The following is an 18,207-nucleotide window of genomic DNA, read 5'->3' as shown; positions in this document are numbered from 1 at the left end:
TCTGGGCTGGGGGGCAGTCAACCACCAGTACACACAGCAGAACCTAAACCCATACCATTATTGCTAAGCAGCAAGACAGGGGCCCATTGCACTCCCACGGGGCCTTTTTAAATGCAATCCATAACCCGGATTTGCCAGGAACCCTTCTTACTCCTCCTACTTGCATGTGACACTGGGCTTAGGATCTGCATAGGAAACACACACACAAGCACACACCTACCTTTGTTGCCTGCAGATGCCTCCTTGGCTGTCCCCAAACGGTATCAAACCAACACCCACGGGAAGCTGTAAGCATAGAGGACATGCCTGCACCCCATTGGACTTACCTGTGTGGGTTAAATCCGGGTTATTTGACAACCTATGGCGGTGATGGTTCTGCTCAGGCAGAGCAGTGCTGATGCTCCTCATAAAGCTGTCGCTGCTGTGAAGGTTCTAGGTGACATCACAAATCCCTATGGTTACATACACAACAAAGCTGGGTTGTTGTTGTTTACACTCTGCAAGGCCTGTGGAAGTGAGTGACATCATAGCACTGTAGTTCTGAGGGTTCAAGATGGATGCAACAATCTCCTGTTGCTTCTATGAAGGCCATAATAGACGACATCACCAAACAGCTCCATAGTCACATACACAGCAAAGGAGAGATGTTGTTTACACCTAGTGATGTCAGTGGTATTGAGTGACATCACAGCACAGTGCTAAGGCTCCTGGGCCTGGACACAGCAGCGGCTGCAATATCTCAACGGAGAATACGTTTATATCTATGTGTGTGTGTGCGCATATATATATATATATATATATATATATATATATATTTCTCCGCCGAAATCACTTTTAAACCCATTTCCACCTTTTTTTCCCTTCTCTTCCTCTTACTTTTTTTTCACGTTTTTTTACATTTTTCTCCTTTTCGCCTCTTTTCTGGGCGTATTATTCTTCTTTTTCTTCTTTTTTTTCGTCTAATGCATACCCCATCAGTGCAGCAATGCTTATTCAATACCGCCAGCAGATGGAGACACTGGGGGATAATTTTCTAAGGATTTATACTGATTTTTCCTGTCTGAATTTGTCGCACAGAAAGTTGCAGGCCAAATATGTGTGACATTTCTGCGACTTTAGCTTCTAGAGCATTTTTACAACATTATACATAGGTGCTGAATACATAAAAAGCGACTGACTGTTCAGCGACAGACAAGTCGCATCGGCTGAAAGTAGGCCAGAATGTCAGTCCATGTTGGAGCAGGTTTAGATACAGTCTAAAGCATAGATCTCAAAGTCTGTGCACAGAATTTAGCAAGGGCCTCGCACCTTCTGATGCATCAGGTAGGTGCACAATAGCATAGCCTAACCCTCTGTACTTTGGTCTATATTGATGCGGGACATAGACAGCCAGCTGATGACCAATCCATTAGTGCAATGGATGGCTGGAAGCATTTGTCTTTGCCTTTGCAATACCACAGAAGCAATGCATGGTCAATGTACAGCAATGACACACCTGTGTGAACAGCCAGGAGACCCCCCCCCCCCATGTTATGTTACATAGTTACATAGTTAGTACGGTCGAAAAAAGACATATGTCCATCAAGTTCAACCAGGGAATTAAGGGGTAGGGGTGTGGCGCGATATTGGGGAAGGGATGAGATTTTATATTTCTTCATAAGCATTAATCTTATTTTGTCAATTAGGAACATTCAGCACCCACCCGCTATCAAGGCAGCTGCCTATCATGTCATGCCCTACCTGCACAGGTGTGCTGGCTACTCAAATGATCCAATTAAGGAGGCCATTTAGTCAGCAGCAGCAGAAGTCCTGTGCCTGGACGCTCCAACAGGGGCCAGACACAAGCAGAAGCAGCAGAAGCAGCAGCAGCACCACCTTTTGTTTTTTGGCTGCAGCAGCAGCAAGGCCCACAGGGCTGGCTAGCTGGCTAGCCAGCAAGCAGGTAGCAATGAAAGTAGGAATCTTTCTTTTTAACCCTGTAAGGGGGTGGTGCACTGTACCCGAAGATACTGCCATATCGGGTCAATGCATAGGGCGACGGAAGCAAGCTTCGAAATCGGCCCCCGTTCTCAAAAATCCATTTAATATATGGTCCCCAGATAGGGGACGTATCAGATATTAAACTGATAAGAACAGATACTACACTTGATCTTAGCCAAAAGGCCGAGAAGCGATAACCGTGAAAGGGGCGGGCCCAACAAGGTCCCCTTCATGGGCACTATCACTGCTTGCTGTCAGGGAGGCTGCCAGACAATTTTCCATGCACACTCTGGGCTGGGGGGCAGTCAACCACCAGTACACACAGCAGAACCTAAACCCATACCATTATTGCTAAGCAGCAAGACAGGGGCCCATTGCACTCCCACGGGGCCTTTTTAAATGCAATCCATAACCCGGATTTGCCAGGAACCCTTCTTACTCCTCCTACTTGCATGTGACACTGGGCTTAGGATCTGCATAGGAAACACACACACAAGCACACACCTACCTTTGTTGCCTGCAGATGCCTCCTTGGCTGTCCCCAAACGGTATCAAACCAACACCCACGGGAAGCTGTAAGCATAGAGGACATGCCTGCACCCCATTGGACTTACCTGTGTGGTTTAAATCCGGGTTATTTGACAACCTATGGCGGTGATGGTTCTGCTCAGGCAGAGCAGTGCTGATGCTCCTCATAAAGCTGTCGCTGCTGTGAAGGTTCTAGGTGACATCACAAATCCCTATGGTTACATACACAACAAAGCTGGGTTGTTGTTGTTTACACTCTGCAAGGCCTGTGGAAGTGAGTGACATCATAGCACTGTAGTTCTGAGGGTTCAAGATGGATGCAACAATCTCCTGTTGCTTCTATGAAGGCCGTAATAGACGACATCACCAAACAGCTCCATAGTCACATACACAGCAAAGGAGAGATGTTGTTTACACCTAGTGATGTCAGTGGTATTGAGTGACATCACAGCACAGTGCTAAGGCTCCTGGGCCTGGACACAGCAGCGGCTGCAATATCTCAACGGAGAATACGTTTATATATATGTGTGTGTGTGCGCGTATATATATATATATATATATATATATATATATATATATATATATTTCTCCGCCGAAATCACTTTTAAACCCATTTCCACCTTTTTTTCCCTTCTCTTCCTCTTACTTTTTTTTCACGTTTTTTTACGTTTTTCTCCTTTTCGCCTCTTTTCTGGGCGTATTATTCTTCTTTTTCTTCTTTTTTTCCGTCTAATGCATACCCCATCAGTGCAGCAATGCTTATTCAATACCGCCAGCAGATGGAGACACTGGGGGATAATTTTCTAAGGATTTATACTGATTTTTCCTGTCTGAATTTGTCGCACAGAAAGTTGCAGGCCAAATATGTGTGACATTTCTGCGACTTTAGCTTCTAGAGCATTTTTACAACATTATACATAGGTGCTGAATACATAAAAAGCGACTGTTCAGCGACAGACAAGTCGCATCGGCTGAAAGTAGGCCAGAATGTCAGTCCATGTTGGAGCAGGTTTAGATACAGTCTAAAGCATAGATCTCAAAGTCTGTGCACAGAATTTAGCAAGGGCCTCGCACCTTCTGATGCATCAGGTAGGTGCACAATAGCATAGCCTAACCCTCTGTACTTTGGTCTATATTGATGCGGGACATAGACAGCCAGCTGATGACCAATCCATTAGTGCAATGGATGGCTGGAAGCATTTGTCTTTGCCTTTGCAATACCACAGAAGCAATGCATGGTCAATGTACAGCAATGACACACCTGTGTGAACAGCCAGGAGACCCCCCCCCCCATGTTATGTTACATAGTTACATAGTTAGTACGGTCGAAAAAAGACATATGTCCATCAAGTTCAACCAGGGAATTAAGGGGTAGGGGTGTGGCGCGATATTGGGGAAGGGATGAGATTTTATATTTCTTCATAAGCATTAATCTTATTTTGTCAATTAGGAACATTCAGCACCCACCCGCTATCAAGGCAGCTGCCTATCATGTCATGCCCTACCTGCACAGGTGTGCTGGCTACTCAAATGATCCAATTAAGGAGGCCATTTAGTCAGCAGCAGCAGAAGTCCTGTGCCTGGACGCTCCAACAGGGGCCAGACACAAGCAGAAGCAGAAGCAGCAGAAGCAGCACCTTTTGTTTTTTGGCTGCAGCAGCAGCAAGGCCCACAGGGCTGGCTAGCTGGCTAGCCAGCAAGCAGGTAGCAATGAAAGTAGGAATCTTTCTTTTTAACCCTGTAAGGGGGTGGTGCACTGTACCCGAAGATACTGCCATATCGGGTCAATGCATAGGGCGACGGAAGCAAGCTTCGAAATCGGCCCCCGTTCTCAAAAATCCATTTAATATATGGTCCCCAGATAGGGGACGTATCAGATATTAAACTGATAAGAACAGATACTACACTTGATCTTAGCCAAAAGGCCGAGAAGCGATAACCGTGAAAGGGGCGGGCCCAACAAGGTCCCCTTCATGGGCACTATCACTGCTTGCTGTCAGGGAGGCTGCCAGACAATTTTCCATGCACACTCTGGGCTGGGGGGCAGTCAACCACCAGTACACACAGCAGAACCTAAACCCATACCATTATTGCTAAGCAGCAAGACAGGGGCCCATTGCACTCCCACGGGGCCTTTTTAAATGCAATCCATAACCCGGATTTGCCAGGAACCCTTCTTACTCCTCCTACTTGCATGTGACACTGGGCTTAGGATCTGCATAGGAAACACACACACAAGCACACACCTACCTTTGTTGCCTGCAGATGCCTCCTTGGCTGTCCCCAAACGGTATCAAACCAACACCCACGGGAAGCTGTAAGCATAGAGGACATGCCTGCACCCCATTGGACTTACCTGTGTGGGTTAAATCCGGGTTATTTGACAACCTATGGCGGTGATGGTTCTGCTCAGGCAGAGCAGTGCTGATGCTCCTCATAAAGCTGTCGCTGCTGTGAAGGTTCTAGGTGACATCACAAATCCCTATGGTTACATACACAACAAAGCTGGGTTGTTGTTGTTTACACTCTGCAAGGCCTGTGGAAGTGAGTGACATCATAGCACTGTAGTTCTGAGGGTTCAAGATGGATGCAACAATCTCCTGTTGCTTCTATGAAGGCCGTAATAGACGACATCACCAAACAGCTCCATAGTCACATACACAGCAAAGGAGAGATGTTGTTTACACCTAGTGATGTCAGTGGTATTGAGTGACATCACAGCACAGTGCTAAGGCTCCTGGGCCTGGACACAGCAGCGGCTGCAATATCTCAACGGAGAATACGTTTATATCTATGTGTGTGTGTGCGCATATATATATATATATATATATATATATATATATATATATATATATATATTTCTCCGCCGAAATCACTTTTAAACCCATTTCCACCTTTTTTTCCCTTCTCTTCCTCTTACTTTTTTTTCACGTTTTTTTACGTTTTTCTCCTTTTCGCCTCTTTTCTGGGCGTATTATTCTTCTTTTTCTTCTTTTTTTTCGTCTAATGCATACCCCATCAGTGCAGCAATGCTTATTCAATACCGCCAGCAGATGGAGACACTGGGGGATAATTTTCTAAGGATTTATACTGATTTTTCCTGTCTGAATTTGTCGCACAGAAAGTTGCAGGCCAAATATGTGTGACATTTCTGCGACTTTAGCTTCTAGAGCATTTTTACAACATTATACATAGGTGCTGAATACATAAAAAGCGACTGTTCAGCGACAGACAAGTCGCATCGGCTGAAAGTAGGCCAGAATGTCAGTCCATGTTGGAGCAGGTTTAGATACAGTCTAAAGCATAGATCTCAAAGTCTGTGCACAGAATTTAGCAAGGGCCTCGCACCTTCTGATGCATCAGGTAGGTGCACAATAGCATAGCCTAACCCTCTGTACTTTGGTCTATATTGATGCGGGACATAGACAGCCAGCTGATGACCAATCCATTAGTGCAATGGATGGCTGGAAGCATTTGTCTTTGCCTTTGCAATACCACAGAAGCAATGCATGGTCAATGTACAGCAATGACACACCTGTGTGAACAGCCAGGAGACCCCCCCCCCCCCATGTTATGTTACATAGTTACATAGTTAGTACGGTCGAAAAAAGACATATGTCCATCAAGTTCAACCAGGGAATTAAGGGGTAGGGGTGTGGCGCGATATTGGGGAAGGGATGAGATTTTATATTTCTTCATAAGCATTAATCTTATTTTGTCAATTAGGAACATTCAGCACCCACCCGCTATCAAGGCAGCTGCCTATCATGTCATGCCCTACCTGCACAGGTGTGCTGGCTACTCAAATGATCCAATTAAGGAGGCCATTTAGTCAGCAGCAGCAGAAGTCCTGTGCCTGGACGCTCCAACAGGGGCCAGACACAAGCAGAAGCAGAAGCAGCAGAAGCAGCAGCAGCACCACCTTTTGTTTTTTGGCTGCAGCAGCAGCAAGGCCCACAGGGCTGGCTAGCTGGCTAGCCAGCAAGCAGGTAGCAATGAAAGTAGGAATCTTTCTTTTTAACCCTGTAAGGGGGTGGTGCACTGTACCCGAACTGCCATATCGGGTCAATGCATAGGGCGACGGAAGCAAGCTTCGAAATCGGCCCCCGTTCTCAAAAATCCATTTAATATATGGTCCCCAGATAGGGGACGTATCAGATATTAAACTGATAAGAACAGATACTACACTTGATCTTAGCCAAAAGGCCGAGAAGCGATAACCGTGAAAGGGGCGGGCCCAACAAGGTCCCCTTCATGGGCACTATCACTGCTTGCTGTCAGGGAGGCTGCCAGACAATTTTCCATGCACACTCTGGGCTGGGGGGCAGTCAACCACCAGTACACACAGCAGAACCTAAACCCATACCATTATTGCTAAGCAGCAAGACAGGGGCCCATTGCACTCCCACGGGGCCTTTTTAAATGCAATCCATAACCCGGATTTGCCAGGAACCCTTCTTACTCCTCCTACTTGCATGTGACACTGGGCTTAGGATCTGCATAGGAAACACACACACAAGCACACACCTACCTTTGTTGCCTGCAGATGCCTCCTTGGCTGTCCCCAAACGGTATCAAACCAACACCCACGGGAAGCTGTAAGCATAGAGGACATGCCTGCACCCCATTGGACTTACCTGTGTGGGTTAAATCCGGGTTATTTGACAACCTATGGCGGTGATGGTTCTGCTCAGGCAGAGCAGTGCTGATGCTCCTCATAAAGCTGTCGCTGCTGTGAAGGTTCTAGGTGACATCACAAATCCCTATGGTTACATACACAACAAAGCTGGGTTGTTGTTGTTTACACTCTGCAAGGCCTGTGGAAGTGAGTGACATCATAGCACTGTAGTTCTGAGGGTTCAAGATGGATGCAACAATCTCCTGTTGCTTCTATGAAGGCCGTAATAGACGACATCACCAAACAGCTCCATAGTCACATACACAGCAAAGGAGAGATGTTGTTTACACCTAGTGATGTCAGTGGTATTGAGTGACATCACAGCACAGTGCTAAGGCTCCTGGGCCTGGACACAGCAGCGGCTGCAATATCTCAACGGAGAATACGTTTATATCTATGTGTGTGTGTGCGCATATATATATATATATATATATATATATATATATATATATATATTCTCCGCCGAAATCACTTTTAAACCCATTTCCACCTTTTTTTCCCTTCTCTTCCTCTTACTTTTTTTTCACGTTTTTTTACGTTTTTCTCCTTTTCGCCTCTTTTCTGGGCGTATTATTCTTCTTTTTCTTCTTTTTTTTCGTCTAATGCATACCCCATCAGTGCAGCAATGCTTATTCAATACCGCCAGCAGATGGAGACACTGGGGGATAATTTTCTAAGGATTTATACTGATTTTTCCTGTCTGAATTTGTCGCACAGAAAGTTGCAGGCCAAATATGTGTGACATTTCTGCGACTTTAGCTTCTAGAGCATTTTTACAACATTATACATAGGTGCTGAATACATAAAAAGCGACTGTTCAGCGACAGACAAGTCGCATCGGCTGAAAGTAGGCCAGAATGTCAGTCCATGTTGGAGCAGGTTTAGATACAGTCTAAAGCATAGATCTCAAAGTCTGTGCACAGAATTTAGCAAGGGCCTCGCACCTTCTGATGCATCAGGTAGGTGCACAATAGCATAGCCTAACCCTCTGTACTTTGGTCTATATTGATGCGGGACATAGACAGCCAGCTGATGACCAATCCATTAGTGCAATGGATGGCTGGAAGCATTTGTCTTTGCCTTTGCAATACCACAGAAGCAATGCATGGTCAATGTACAGCAATGACACACCTGTGTGAACAGCCAGGAGACCCCCCCCCCCCATGTTATGTTACATAGTTACATAGTTAGTACGGTCGAAAAAAGACATATGTCCATCAAGTTCAACCAGGGAATTAAGGGGTAGGGGTGTGGCGCGATATTGGGGAAGGGATGAGATTTTATATTTCTTCATAAGCATTAATCTTATTTTGTCAATTAGGAACATTCAGCACCCACCCGCTATCAAGGCAGCTGCCTATCATGTCATGCCCTACCTGCACAGGTGTGCTGGCTACTCAAATGATCCAATTAAGGAGGCCATTTAGTCAGCAGCAGCAGAAGTCCTGTGCCTGGACGCTCCAACAGGGGCCAGACACAAGCACAAGCAGAAGCAGAAGCAGCAGAAGCAGCAGCAGCACCACCTTTTGTTTTTTGGCTGCAGCAGCAGCAAGGCCCACAGGGCTGGCTAGCTGGCTAGCCAGCAAGCAGGTAGCAATGAAAGTAGGAATCTTTCTTTTTAACCCTGTAAGGGGGTGGTGCACTGTACCCGAAGATACTGCCATATCGGGTCAATGCATAGGGCGACGGAAGCAAGCTTCGAAATCGGCCCCCGTTCTCAAAAATCCATTTAATATATGGTCCCCAGATAGGGGACGTATCAGATATTAAACTGATAAGAACAGATACTACACTTGATCTTAGCCAAAAGGCCGAGAAGCGATAACCGTGAAAGGGGCGGGCCCAACAAGGTCCCCTTCATGGGCACTATCACTGCTTGCTGTCAGGGAGGCTGCCAGACAATTTTCCATGCACACTCTGGGCTGGGGGGCAGTCAACCACCAGTACACACAGCAGAACCTAAACCCATACCATTATTGCTAAGCAGCAAGACAGGGGCCCATTGCACTCCCACGGGGCCTTTTTAAATGCAATCCATAACCCGGATTTGCCAGGAACCCTTCTTACTCCTCCTACTTGCATGTGACACTGGGCTTAGGATCTGCATAGGAAACACACACACAAGCACACACCTACCTTTGTTGCCTGCAGATGCCTCCTTGGCTGTCCCCAAACGGTATCAAACCAACACCCACGGGAAGCTGTAAGCATAGAGGACATGCCTGCACCCCATTGGACTTACCTGTGTGGGTTAAATCCGGGTTATTTGACAACCTATGGCGGTGATGGTTCTGCTCAGGCAGAGCAGTGCTGATGCTCCTCATAAAGCTGTCGCTGCTGTGAAGGTTCTAGGTGACATCACAAATCCCTATGGTTACATACACAACAAAGCTGGGTTGTTGTTGTTTACACTCTGCAAGGCCTGTGGAAGTGAGTGACATCATAGCACTGTAGTTCTGAGGGTTCAAGATGGATGCAACAATCTCCTGTTGCTTCTATGAAGGCCGTAATAGACGACATCACCAAACAGCTCCATAGTCACATACACAGCAAAGGAGAGATGTTGTTTACACCTAGTGATGTCAGTGGTATTGAGTGACATCACAGCACAGTGCTAAGGCTCCTGGGCCTGGACACAGCAGCGGCTGCAATATCTCAACGGAGAATACGTTTATATCTATGTGTGTGTGTGCGCATATATATATATATATATATATATATATATATATATTCTCCGCCGAAATCACTTTTAAACCCATTTCCACCTTTTTTTCCCTTCTCTTCCTCTTACTTTTTTTTCACGTTTTTTTACGTTTTTCTCCTTTTCGCCTCTTTTCTGGGCGTATTATTCTTCTTTTTCTTCTTTTTTTTCGTCTAATGCATACCCCATCAGTGCAGCAATGCTTATTCAATACCGCCAGCAGATGGAGACACTGGGGGATAATTTTCTAAGGATTTATACTGATTTTTCCTGTCTGAATTTGTCGCACAGAAAGTTGCAGGCCAAATATGTGTGACATTTCTGCGACTTTAGCTTCTAGAGCATTTTTACAACATTATACATAGGTGCTGAATACATAAAAAGCGACTGTTCAGCGACAGACAAGTCGCATCGGCTGAAAGTAGGCCAGAATGTCAGTCCATGTTGGAGCAGGTTTAGATACAGTCTAAAGCATAGATCTCAAAGTCTGTGCACAGAATTTAGCAAGGGCCTCGCACCTTCTGATGCATCAGGTAGGTGCACAATAGCATAGCCTAACCCTCTGTACTTTGGTCTATATTGATGCGGGACATAGACAGCCAGCTGATGACCAATCCATTAGTGCAATGGATGGCTGGAAGCATTTGTCTTTGCCTTTGCAATACCACAGAAGCAATGCATGGTCAATGTACAGCAATGACACACCTGTGTGAACAGCCAGGAGACCCCCCCCCCCATGTTATGTTACATAGTTACATAGTTAGTACGGTCGAAAAAAGACATATGTCCATCAAGTTCAACCAGGGAATTAAGGGGTAGGGGTGTGGCGCGATATTGGGGAAGGGATGAGATTTTATATTTCTTCATAAGCATTAATCTTATTTTGTCAATTAGGAACATTCAGCACCCACCCGCTATCAAGGCAGCTGCCTATCATGTCATGCCCTACCTGCACAGGTGTGCTGGCTACTCAAATGATCCAATTAAGGAGGCCATTTAGTCAGCAGCAGCAGAAGTCCTGTGCCTGGACGCTCCAACAGGGGCCAGACACAAGCAGAAGCAGAAGCAGCAGAAGCAGCAGCAGCACCACCTTTTGTTTTTTGGCTGCAGCAGCAGCAAGGCCCACAGGGCTGGCTAGCTGGCTAGCCAGCAAGCAGGTAGCAATGAAAGTAGGAATCTTTCTTTTTAACCCTGTAAGGGGGTGGTGCACTGTACCCGAAGATACTGCCATATCGGGTCAATGCATAGGGCGACGGAAGCAAGCTTCGAAATCGGCCCCCGTTCTCAAAAATCCATTTAATATATGGTCCCCAGATAGGGGACGTATCAGATATTAAACTGATAAGAACAGATACTACACTTGATCTTAGCCAAAAGGCCGAGAAGCGATAACCGTGAAAGGGGCGGGCCCAACAAGGTCCCCTTCATGGGCACTATCACTGCTTGCTGTCAGGGAGGCTGCCAGACAATTTTCCATGCACACTCTGGGCTGGGGGGCAGTCAACCACCAGTACACACAGCAGAACCTAAACCCATACCATTATTGCTAAGCAGCAAGACAGGGGCCCATTGCACTCCCACGGGGCCTTTTTAAATGCAATCCATAACCCGGATTTGCCAGGAACCCTTCTTACTCCTCCTACTTGCATGTGACACTGGGCTTAGGATCTGCATAGGAAACACACACACAAGCACACACCTACCTTTGTTGCCTGCAGATGCCTCCTTGGCTGTCCCCAAACGGTATCAAACCAACACCCACGGGAAGCTGTAAGCATAGAGGACATGCCTGCACCCCATTGGACTTACCTGTGTGGGTTAAATCCGGGTTATTTGACAACCTATGGCGGTGATGGTTCTGCTCAGGCAGAGCAGTGCTGATGCTCCTCATAAAGCTGTCGCTGCTGTGAAGGTTCTAGGTGACATCACAAATCCCTATGGTTACATACACAACAAAGCTGGGTTGTTGTTGTTTACACTCTGCAAGGCCTGTGGAAGTGAGTGACATCATAGCACTGTAGTTCTGAGGGTTCAAGATGGATGCAACAATCTCCTGTTGCTTCTATGAAGGCCGTAATAGACGACATCACCAAACAGCTCCATAGTCACATACACAGCAAAGGAGAGATGTTGTTTACACCTAGTGATGTCAGTGGTATTGAGTGACATCACAGCACAGTGCTAAGGCTCCTGGGCCTGGACACAGCAGCGGCTGCAATATCTCAACGGAGAATACGTTTATATCTATATCTATGTGTGTGTGTGCGCATATATATATATATATATATATATATATATATATATATATAATATTTCTCCGCCGAAATCACTTTTAAACCCATTTCCACCTTTTTTTCCCTTCTCTTCCTCTTACTTTTTTTTCACGTTTTTTTACGTTTTTCTCCTTTTCGCCTCTTTTCTGGGCGTATTATTCTTCTTTTTCTTCTTTTTTTTCGTCTAATGCATACCCCATCAGTGCAGCAATGCTTATTCAATACCGCCAGCAGATGGAGACACTGGGGGATAATTTTCTAAGGATTTATACTGATTTTTCCTGTCTGAATTTGTCGCACAGAAAGTTGCAGGCCAAATATGTGTGACATTTCTGCGACTTTAGCTTCTAGAGCATTTTTACAACATTATACATAGGTGCTGAATACATAAAAAGCGACTGTTCAGCGACAGACAAGTCGCATCGGCTGAAAGTAGGCCAGAATGTCAGTCCATGTTGGAGCAGGTTTAGATACAGTCTAAAGCATAGATCTCAAAGTCTGTGCACAGAATTTAGCAAGGGCCTCGCACCTTCTGATGCATCAGGTAGGTGCACAATAGCATAGCCTAACCCTCTGTACTTTGGTCTATATTGATGCGGGACATAGACAGCCAGCTGATGACCAATCCATTAGTGCAATGGATGGCTGGAAGCATTTGTCTTTGCCTTTGCAATACCACAGAAGCAATGCATGGTCAATGTACAGCAATGACACACCTGTGTGAACAGCCAGGAGACCCCCCCCCCCCCATGTTATGTTACATAGTTACATAGTTAGTACGGTCGAAAAAAGACATATGTCCATCAAGTTCAACCAGGGAATTAAGGGGTAGGGGTGTGGCGCGATATTGGGGAAGGGATGAGATTTTATATTTCTTCATAAGCATTAATCTTATTTTGTCAATTAGGAACATTCAGCACCCACCCGCTATCAAGGCAGCTGCCTATCATGTCATGCCCTACCTGCACAGGTGTGCTGGCTACTCAAATGATCCAATTAAGGAGGCCATTTAGTCAGCAGCAGCAGAAGTCCTGTGCCTGGACGCTCCAACAGGGGCCAGACACAAGCAGAAGCAGCAGAAGCAGCAGCAGCACCACCTTTTGTTTTTTGGCTGCAGCAGCAGCAAGGCCCACAGGGCTGGCTAGCTGGCTAGCCAGCAAGCAGGTAGCAATGAAAGTAGGAATCTTTCTTTTTAACCCTGTAAGGGGGTGGTGCACTGTACCCGAAGATACTGCCATATCGGGTCAATGCATAGGGCGACGGAAGCAAGCTTCGAAATCGGCCCCCGTTCTCAAAAATCCATTTAATATATGGTCCCCAGATAGGGGACGTATCAGATATTAAACTGATAAGAACAGATACTACACTTGATCTTAGCCAAAAGGCCGAGAAGCGATAACCGTGAAAGGGGCGGGCCCAACAAGGTCCCCTTCATGGGCACTATCACTGCTTGCTGTCAGGGAGGCTGCCAGACAATTTTCCATGCACACTCTGGGCTGGGGGGCAGTCAACCACCAGTACACACAGCAGAACCTAAACCCATACCATTATTGCTAAGCAGCAAGACAGGGGCCCATTGCACTCCCACGGGGCCTTTTTAAATGCAATCCATAACCCGGATTTGCCAGGAACCCTTCTTACTCCTCCTACTTGCATGTGACACTGGGCTTAGGATCTGCATAGGAAACACACACACAAGCACACACCTACCTTTGTTGCCTGCAGATGCCTCCTTGGCTGTCCCCAAACGGTATCAAACCAACACCCACGGGAAGCTGTAAGCATAGAGGACATGCCTGCACCCCATTGGACTTACCTGTGTGGGTTAAATCCGGGTTATTTGACAACCTATGGCGGTGATGGTTCTGCTCAGGCAGAGCAGTGCTGATGCTCCTCATAAAGCTGTCGCTGCTGTGAAGGTTCTAGGTGACATCACAAATCCCTATGGTTACATACACAACAAAGCTGGGTTGTTGTTGTTTACACTCTGCAAGGCCTGTGGAAGTGAGTGACATCATAGCACTGTAGTTCTGAGGGTTCAAGATGGATGCAACAATCTCCTGTTGCTTCTATGAAGGCCGTAATAGACGACATCACCAAACAGCTCCATAGTCACATACACAGCAAAGGAGAGATGTTGTTTACACCTAGTGATGTCAGTGGTATTGAGTGACATCACAGCACAGTGCTAAGGCTCCTGGGCCTGGACACAGCAGCGGCTGCAATATCTCAACGGAGAATACGTTTATATCTATGTGTGTGTGTGCGCATATATATATATATATATATATATATATATATATATATATATATATATATTCTCCGCCGAAATCACTTTTAAACCCATTTCCACCTTTTTTTCCCTTCTCTTCCTCTTACTTTTTTTTCACGTTTTTTTACGTTTTTCTCCTTTTCGCCTCTTTTCTGGGCGTATTATTCTTCTTTTTCTTCTTTTTTTTCGTCTAATGCATACCCCATCAGTGCAGCAATGCTTATTCAATACCGCCAGCAGATGGAGACACTGGGGGATAATTTTCTAAGGATTTATACTGATTTTTCCTGTCTGAATTTGTCGCACAGAAAGTTGCAGGCCAAATATGTGTGACATTTCTGCGACTTTAGCTTCTAGAGCATTTTTACAACATTATACATAGGTGCTGAATACATAAAAAGCGACTGTTCAGCGACAGACAAGTCGCATCGGCTGAAAGTAGGCCAGAATGTCAGTCCATGTTGGAGCAGGTTTAGATACAGTCTAAAGCATAGATCTCAAAGTCTGTGCACAGAATTTAGCAAGGGCCTCGCACCTTCTGATGCATCAGGTAGGTGCACAATAGCATAGCCTAACCCTCTGTACTTTGGTCTATATTGATGCGGGACATAGACAGCCAGCTGATGACCAATCCATTAGTGCAATGGATGGCTGGAAGCATTTGTCTTTGCAATACCACAGAAGCAATGCATGGTCAATGTACAGCAATGACACACCTGTGTGAACAGCCAGGAGACCCCCCCCCCCATGTTATGTTACATAGTTACATAGTTAGTACGGTCGAAAAAAGACATATGTCCATCAAGTTCAACCAGGGAATTAAGGGGTAGGGGTGTGGCGCGATATTGGGGAAGGGATGAGATTTTATATTTCTTCATAAGCATTAATCTTATTTTGTCAATTAGGAACATTCAGCACCCACCCGCTATCAAGGCAGCTGCCTATCATGTCATGCCCTACCTGCACAGGTGTGCTGGCTACTCAAATGATCCAATTAAGGGGGCCATTTAGTCAGCAGCAGCAGAAGTCCTGTGCCTGGACGCTCCAACAGGGGCCAGACACAAGCAGAAGCAGAAGCAGCAGAAGCAGCAGCAGCACCACCTTTTGTTTTTTGGCTGCAGCAGCAGCAAGGCCCACAGGGCTGGCTAGCTGGCTAGCCAGCAAGCAGGTAGCAATGAAAGTAGGAATCTTTCTTTTTAACCCTGTAAGGGGGTGGTGCACTGTACCCGAAGATACTGCCATATCGGGTCAATGCATAGGGCGACGGAAGCAAGCTTCGAAATCGGCCCCCGTTCTCAAAAATCCATTTAATATATGGTCCCCAGATAGGGGACGTATCAGATATTAAACTGATAAGAACAGATACTACACTTGATCTTAGCCAAAAGGCCGAGAAGCGATAACCGTGAAAGGGGCGGGCCCAACAAGGTCCCCTTCATGGGCACTATCACTGCTTGCTGTCAGGGAGGCTGCCAGACAATTTTCCATGCACACTCTGGGCTGGGGGGCAGTCAACCACCAGTACACACAGCAGAACCTAAACCCATACCATTATTGCTAAGCAGCAAGACAGGGGCCCATTGCACTCCCACGGGGCCTTTTTAAATGCAATCCATAACCCGGATTTGCCAGGAACCCTTCTTACTCCTCCTACTTGCATGTGACACTGGGCTTAGGATCTGCATAGGAAACACACACACAAGCACACACCTACCTTTGTTGCCTGCAGATGCCTCCTTGGCTGTCCCCAAACGGTATCAAACCAACACCCACGGGAAGCTGTAAGCATAGAGGACATGCCTGCACCCCATTGGACTTACCTGTGTGGGTTAAATCCGGGTTATTTGACAACCTATGGCGGTGATGGTTCTGCTCAGGCAGAGCAGTGCTGATGCTCCTCATAAAGCTGTCGCTGCTGTGAAGGTTCTAGGTGACATCACAAATCCCTATGGTTACATACACAACAAAGCTGGGTTGTTGTTGTTTACACTCTGCAAGGCCTGTGGAAGTGAGTGACATCATAGCACTGTAGTTCTGAGGGTTCAAGATGGATGCAACAATCTCCTGTTGCTTCTATGAAGGCCGTAATAGACGACATCACCAAACAGCTCCATAGTCACATACACAGCAAAGGAGAGATGTTGTTTACACCTAGTGATGTCAGTGGTATTGAGTGACATCACAGCACAGTGCTAAGGCTCCTGGGCCTGGACACAGCAGCGGCTGCAATATCTCAACGGAGAATACGTTTATATCTATGTGTGTGTGTGCGCATATATATATATATATATATATATATATATATATATATATATATATATTTCTCCGCCGAAATCACTTTTAAACCCATTTCCACCTTTTTTTCCCTTCTCTTCCTCTTACTTTTTTTTCACGTTTTTTTACGTTTTTCTCCTTTTCGCCTCTTTTCTGGGCGTATTATTCTTCTTTTTCTTCTTTTTTTTCGTCTAATGCATACCCCATCAGTGCAGCAATGCTTATTCAATACCGCCAGCAGATGGAGACACTGGGGGATAATTTTCTAAGGATTTATACTGATTTTTCCTGTCTGAATTTGTCGCACAGAAAGTTGCAGGCCAAATATGTGTGACATTTCTGCGACTTTAGCTTCTAGAGCATTTTTACAACATTATACATAGGTGCTGAATACATAAAAAGCGACTGTTCAGCGACAGACAAGTCGCATCGGCTGAAAGTAGGCCAGAATGTCAGTCCATGTTGGAGCAGGTTTAGATACAGTCTAAAGCATAGATCTCAAAGTCTGTGCACAGAATTTAGCAAGGGCCTCGCACCTTCTGATGCATCAGGTAGGTGCACAATAGCATAGCCTAACCCTCTGTACTTTGGTCTATATTGATGCGGGACATAGACAGCCAGCTGATGACCAATCCATTAGTGCAATGGATGGCTGGAAGCATTTGTCTTTGCCTTTGCAATACCACAGAAGCAATGCATGGTCAATGTACAGCAATGACACACCTGTGTGAACAGCCAGGAGACCCCCCCCCCCCATGTTATGTTACATAGTTACATAGTTAGTACGGTCGAAAAAAGACATATGTCCATCAAGTTCAACCAGGGAATTAAGGGGTAGGGGTGTGGCGCGATATTGGGGAAGGGATGAGATTTTATATTTCTTCATAAGCATTAATCTTATTTTGTCAATTAGGAACATTCAGCACCCACCCGCTATCAAGGCAGCTGCCTATCATGTCATGCCCTACCTGCACAGGTGTGCTGACTCAAATGATCCAATTAAGGAGGCCATTTAGTCAGCAGCAGCAGAAGTCCTCTGCCTGGACGCTCCAACAGGGGCCAGACACAAGCAGAAGCAGAAGCAGAAGCAGCAGCAGCAGCACCACCTTTTGTTTTTTGGCTGCAGCAGCAGCAAGGCCCACAGGGCTGGCTAGCTGGCTAGCCAGCAAGCAGGTAGCAATGAAAGTAGGAATCTTTCTTTTTAACCCTGTAAGGGGGTGGTGCACTGTACCCGAAGATACTGCCATATCGGGTCAATGCATAGGGCGACGGAAGCAAGCTTCGAAATCGGCCCCCGTTCTCAAAAATCCATTTAATATATGGTCCCCAGATAGGGGACGTATCAGATATTAAACTGATAAGAACAGATACTACACTTGATCTTAGCCAAAAGGCCGAGAAGCGATAACCGTGAAAGGGGCGGGCCCAACAAGGTCCCCTTCATGGGCACTATCACTGCTTGCTGTCAGGGAGGCTGCCAGACAATTTTCCATGCACACTC

At 46.1% G+C, this 18,207-nt stretch overlaps 8 non-coding genes across 8 annotated transcripts; all 8 read right to left on the bottom strand.

The window, feature by feature from the left end:
* Positions 1 to 1,984: 1,984 nt before the first annotated feature.
* On the bottom strand, positions 1,985 to 2,175 carry LOC130330661 (U2 spliceosomal RNA). Its single transcript, XR_008873776.1, has one exon. It is a non-coding gene; the product is annotated as a U2 spliceosomal RNA (small nuclear RNA).
* Positions 2,176 to 4,254: 2,079 nt separating this feature from the next.
* Positions 4,255 to 4,445, bottom strand: LOC130330660 (U2 spliceosomal RNA). The gene has a single exon (XR_008873775.1). It is a non-coding gene; the product is annotated as a U2 spliceosomal RNA (small nuclear RNA).
* Positions 4,446 to 6,539: 2,094 nt separating this feature from the next.
* On the bottom strand, positions 6,540 to 6,726 carry LOC130330662 (U2 spliceosomal RNA). Its single transcript, XR_008873777.1, has one exon. It is a non-coding gene; the product is annotated as a U2 spliceosomal RNA (small nuclear RNA).
* Positions 6,727 to 8,818: 2,092 nt separating this feature from the next.
* LOC130330666 (U2 spliceosomal RNA) lies at positions 8,819 to 9,009 on the bottom strand. The gene has a single exon (XR_008873781.1). It is a non-coding gene; the product is annotated as a U2 spliceosomal RNA (small nuclear RNA).
* Positions 9,010 to 11,086: 2,077 nt separating this feature from the next.
* On the bottom strand, positions 11,087 to 11,277 carry LOC130330665 (U2 spliceosomal RNA). Its single transcript, XR_008873780.1, has one exon. It is a non-coding gene; the product is annotated as a U2 spliceosomal RNA (small nuclear RNA).
* A 2,089-nt stretch (positions 11,278 to 13,366) lies between these two features.
* LOC130330664 (U2 spliceosomal RNA) lies at positions 13,367 to 13,557 on the bottom strand. Its single transcript, XR_008873779.1, has one exon. It is a non-coding gene; the product is annotated as a U2 spliceosomal RNA (small nuclear RNA).
* Positions 13,558 to 15,642: 2,085 nt separating this feature from the next.
* On the bottom strand, positions 15,643 to 15,833 carry LOC130330663 (U2 spliceosomal RNA). Its single transcript, XR_008873778.1, has one exon. It is a non-coding gene; the product is annotated as a U2 spliceosomal RNA (small nuclear RNA).
* A 2,088-nt stretch (positions 15,834 to 17,921) lies between these two features.
* LOC130330659 (U2 spliceosomal RNA) lies at positions 17,922 to 18,112 on the bottom strand. Its single transcript, XR_008873774.1, has one exon. It is a non-coding gene; the product is annotated as a U2 spliceosomal RNA (small nuclear RNA).
* Positions 18,113 to 18,207: the final 95 nt, after the last annotated feature.

The sequence above is a fragment of the Hyla sarda genome, unplaced genomic scaffold (genome assembly GCF_029499605.1).
Source record: "Hyla sarda isolate aHylSar1 unplaced genomic scaffold, aHylSar1.hap1 scaffold_3373, whole genome shotgun sequence".
NCBI classification, from domain to species: Eukaryota; Metazoa; Chordata; class Amphibia; order Anura; family Hylidae; genus Hyla; species Hyla sarda.
The sequence above is the reverse complement of the archived record's forward strand: the minus strand, read 5'-3'. Positions and strand labels throughout refer to the sequence as shown.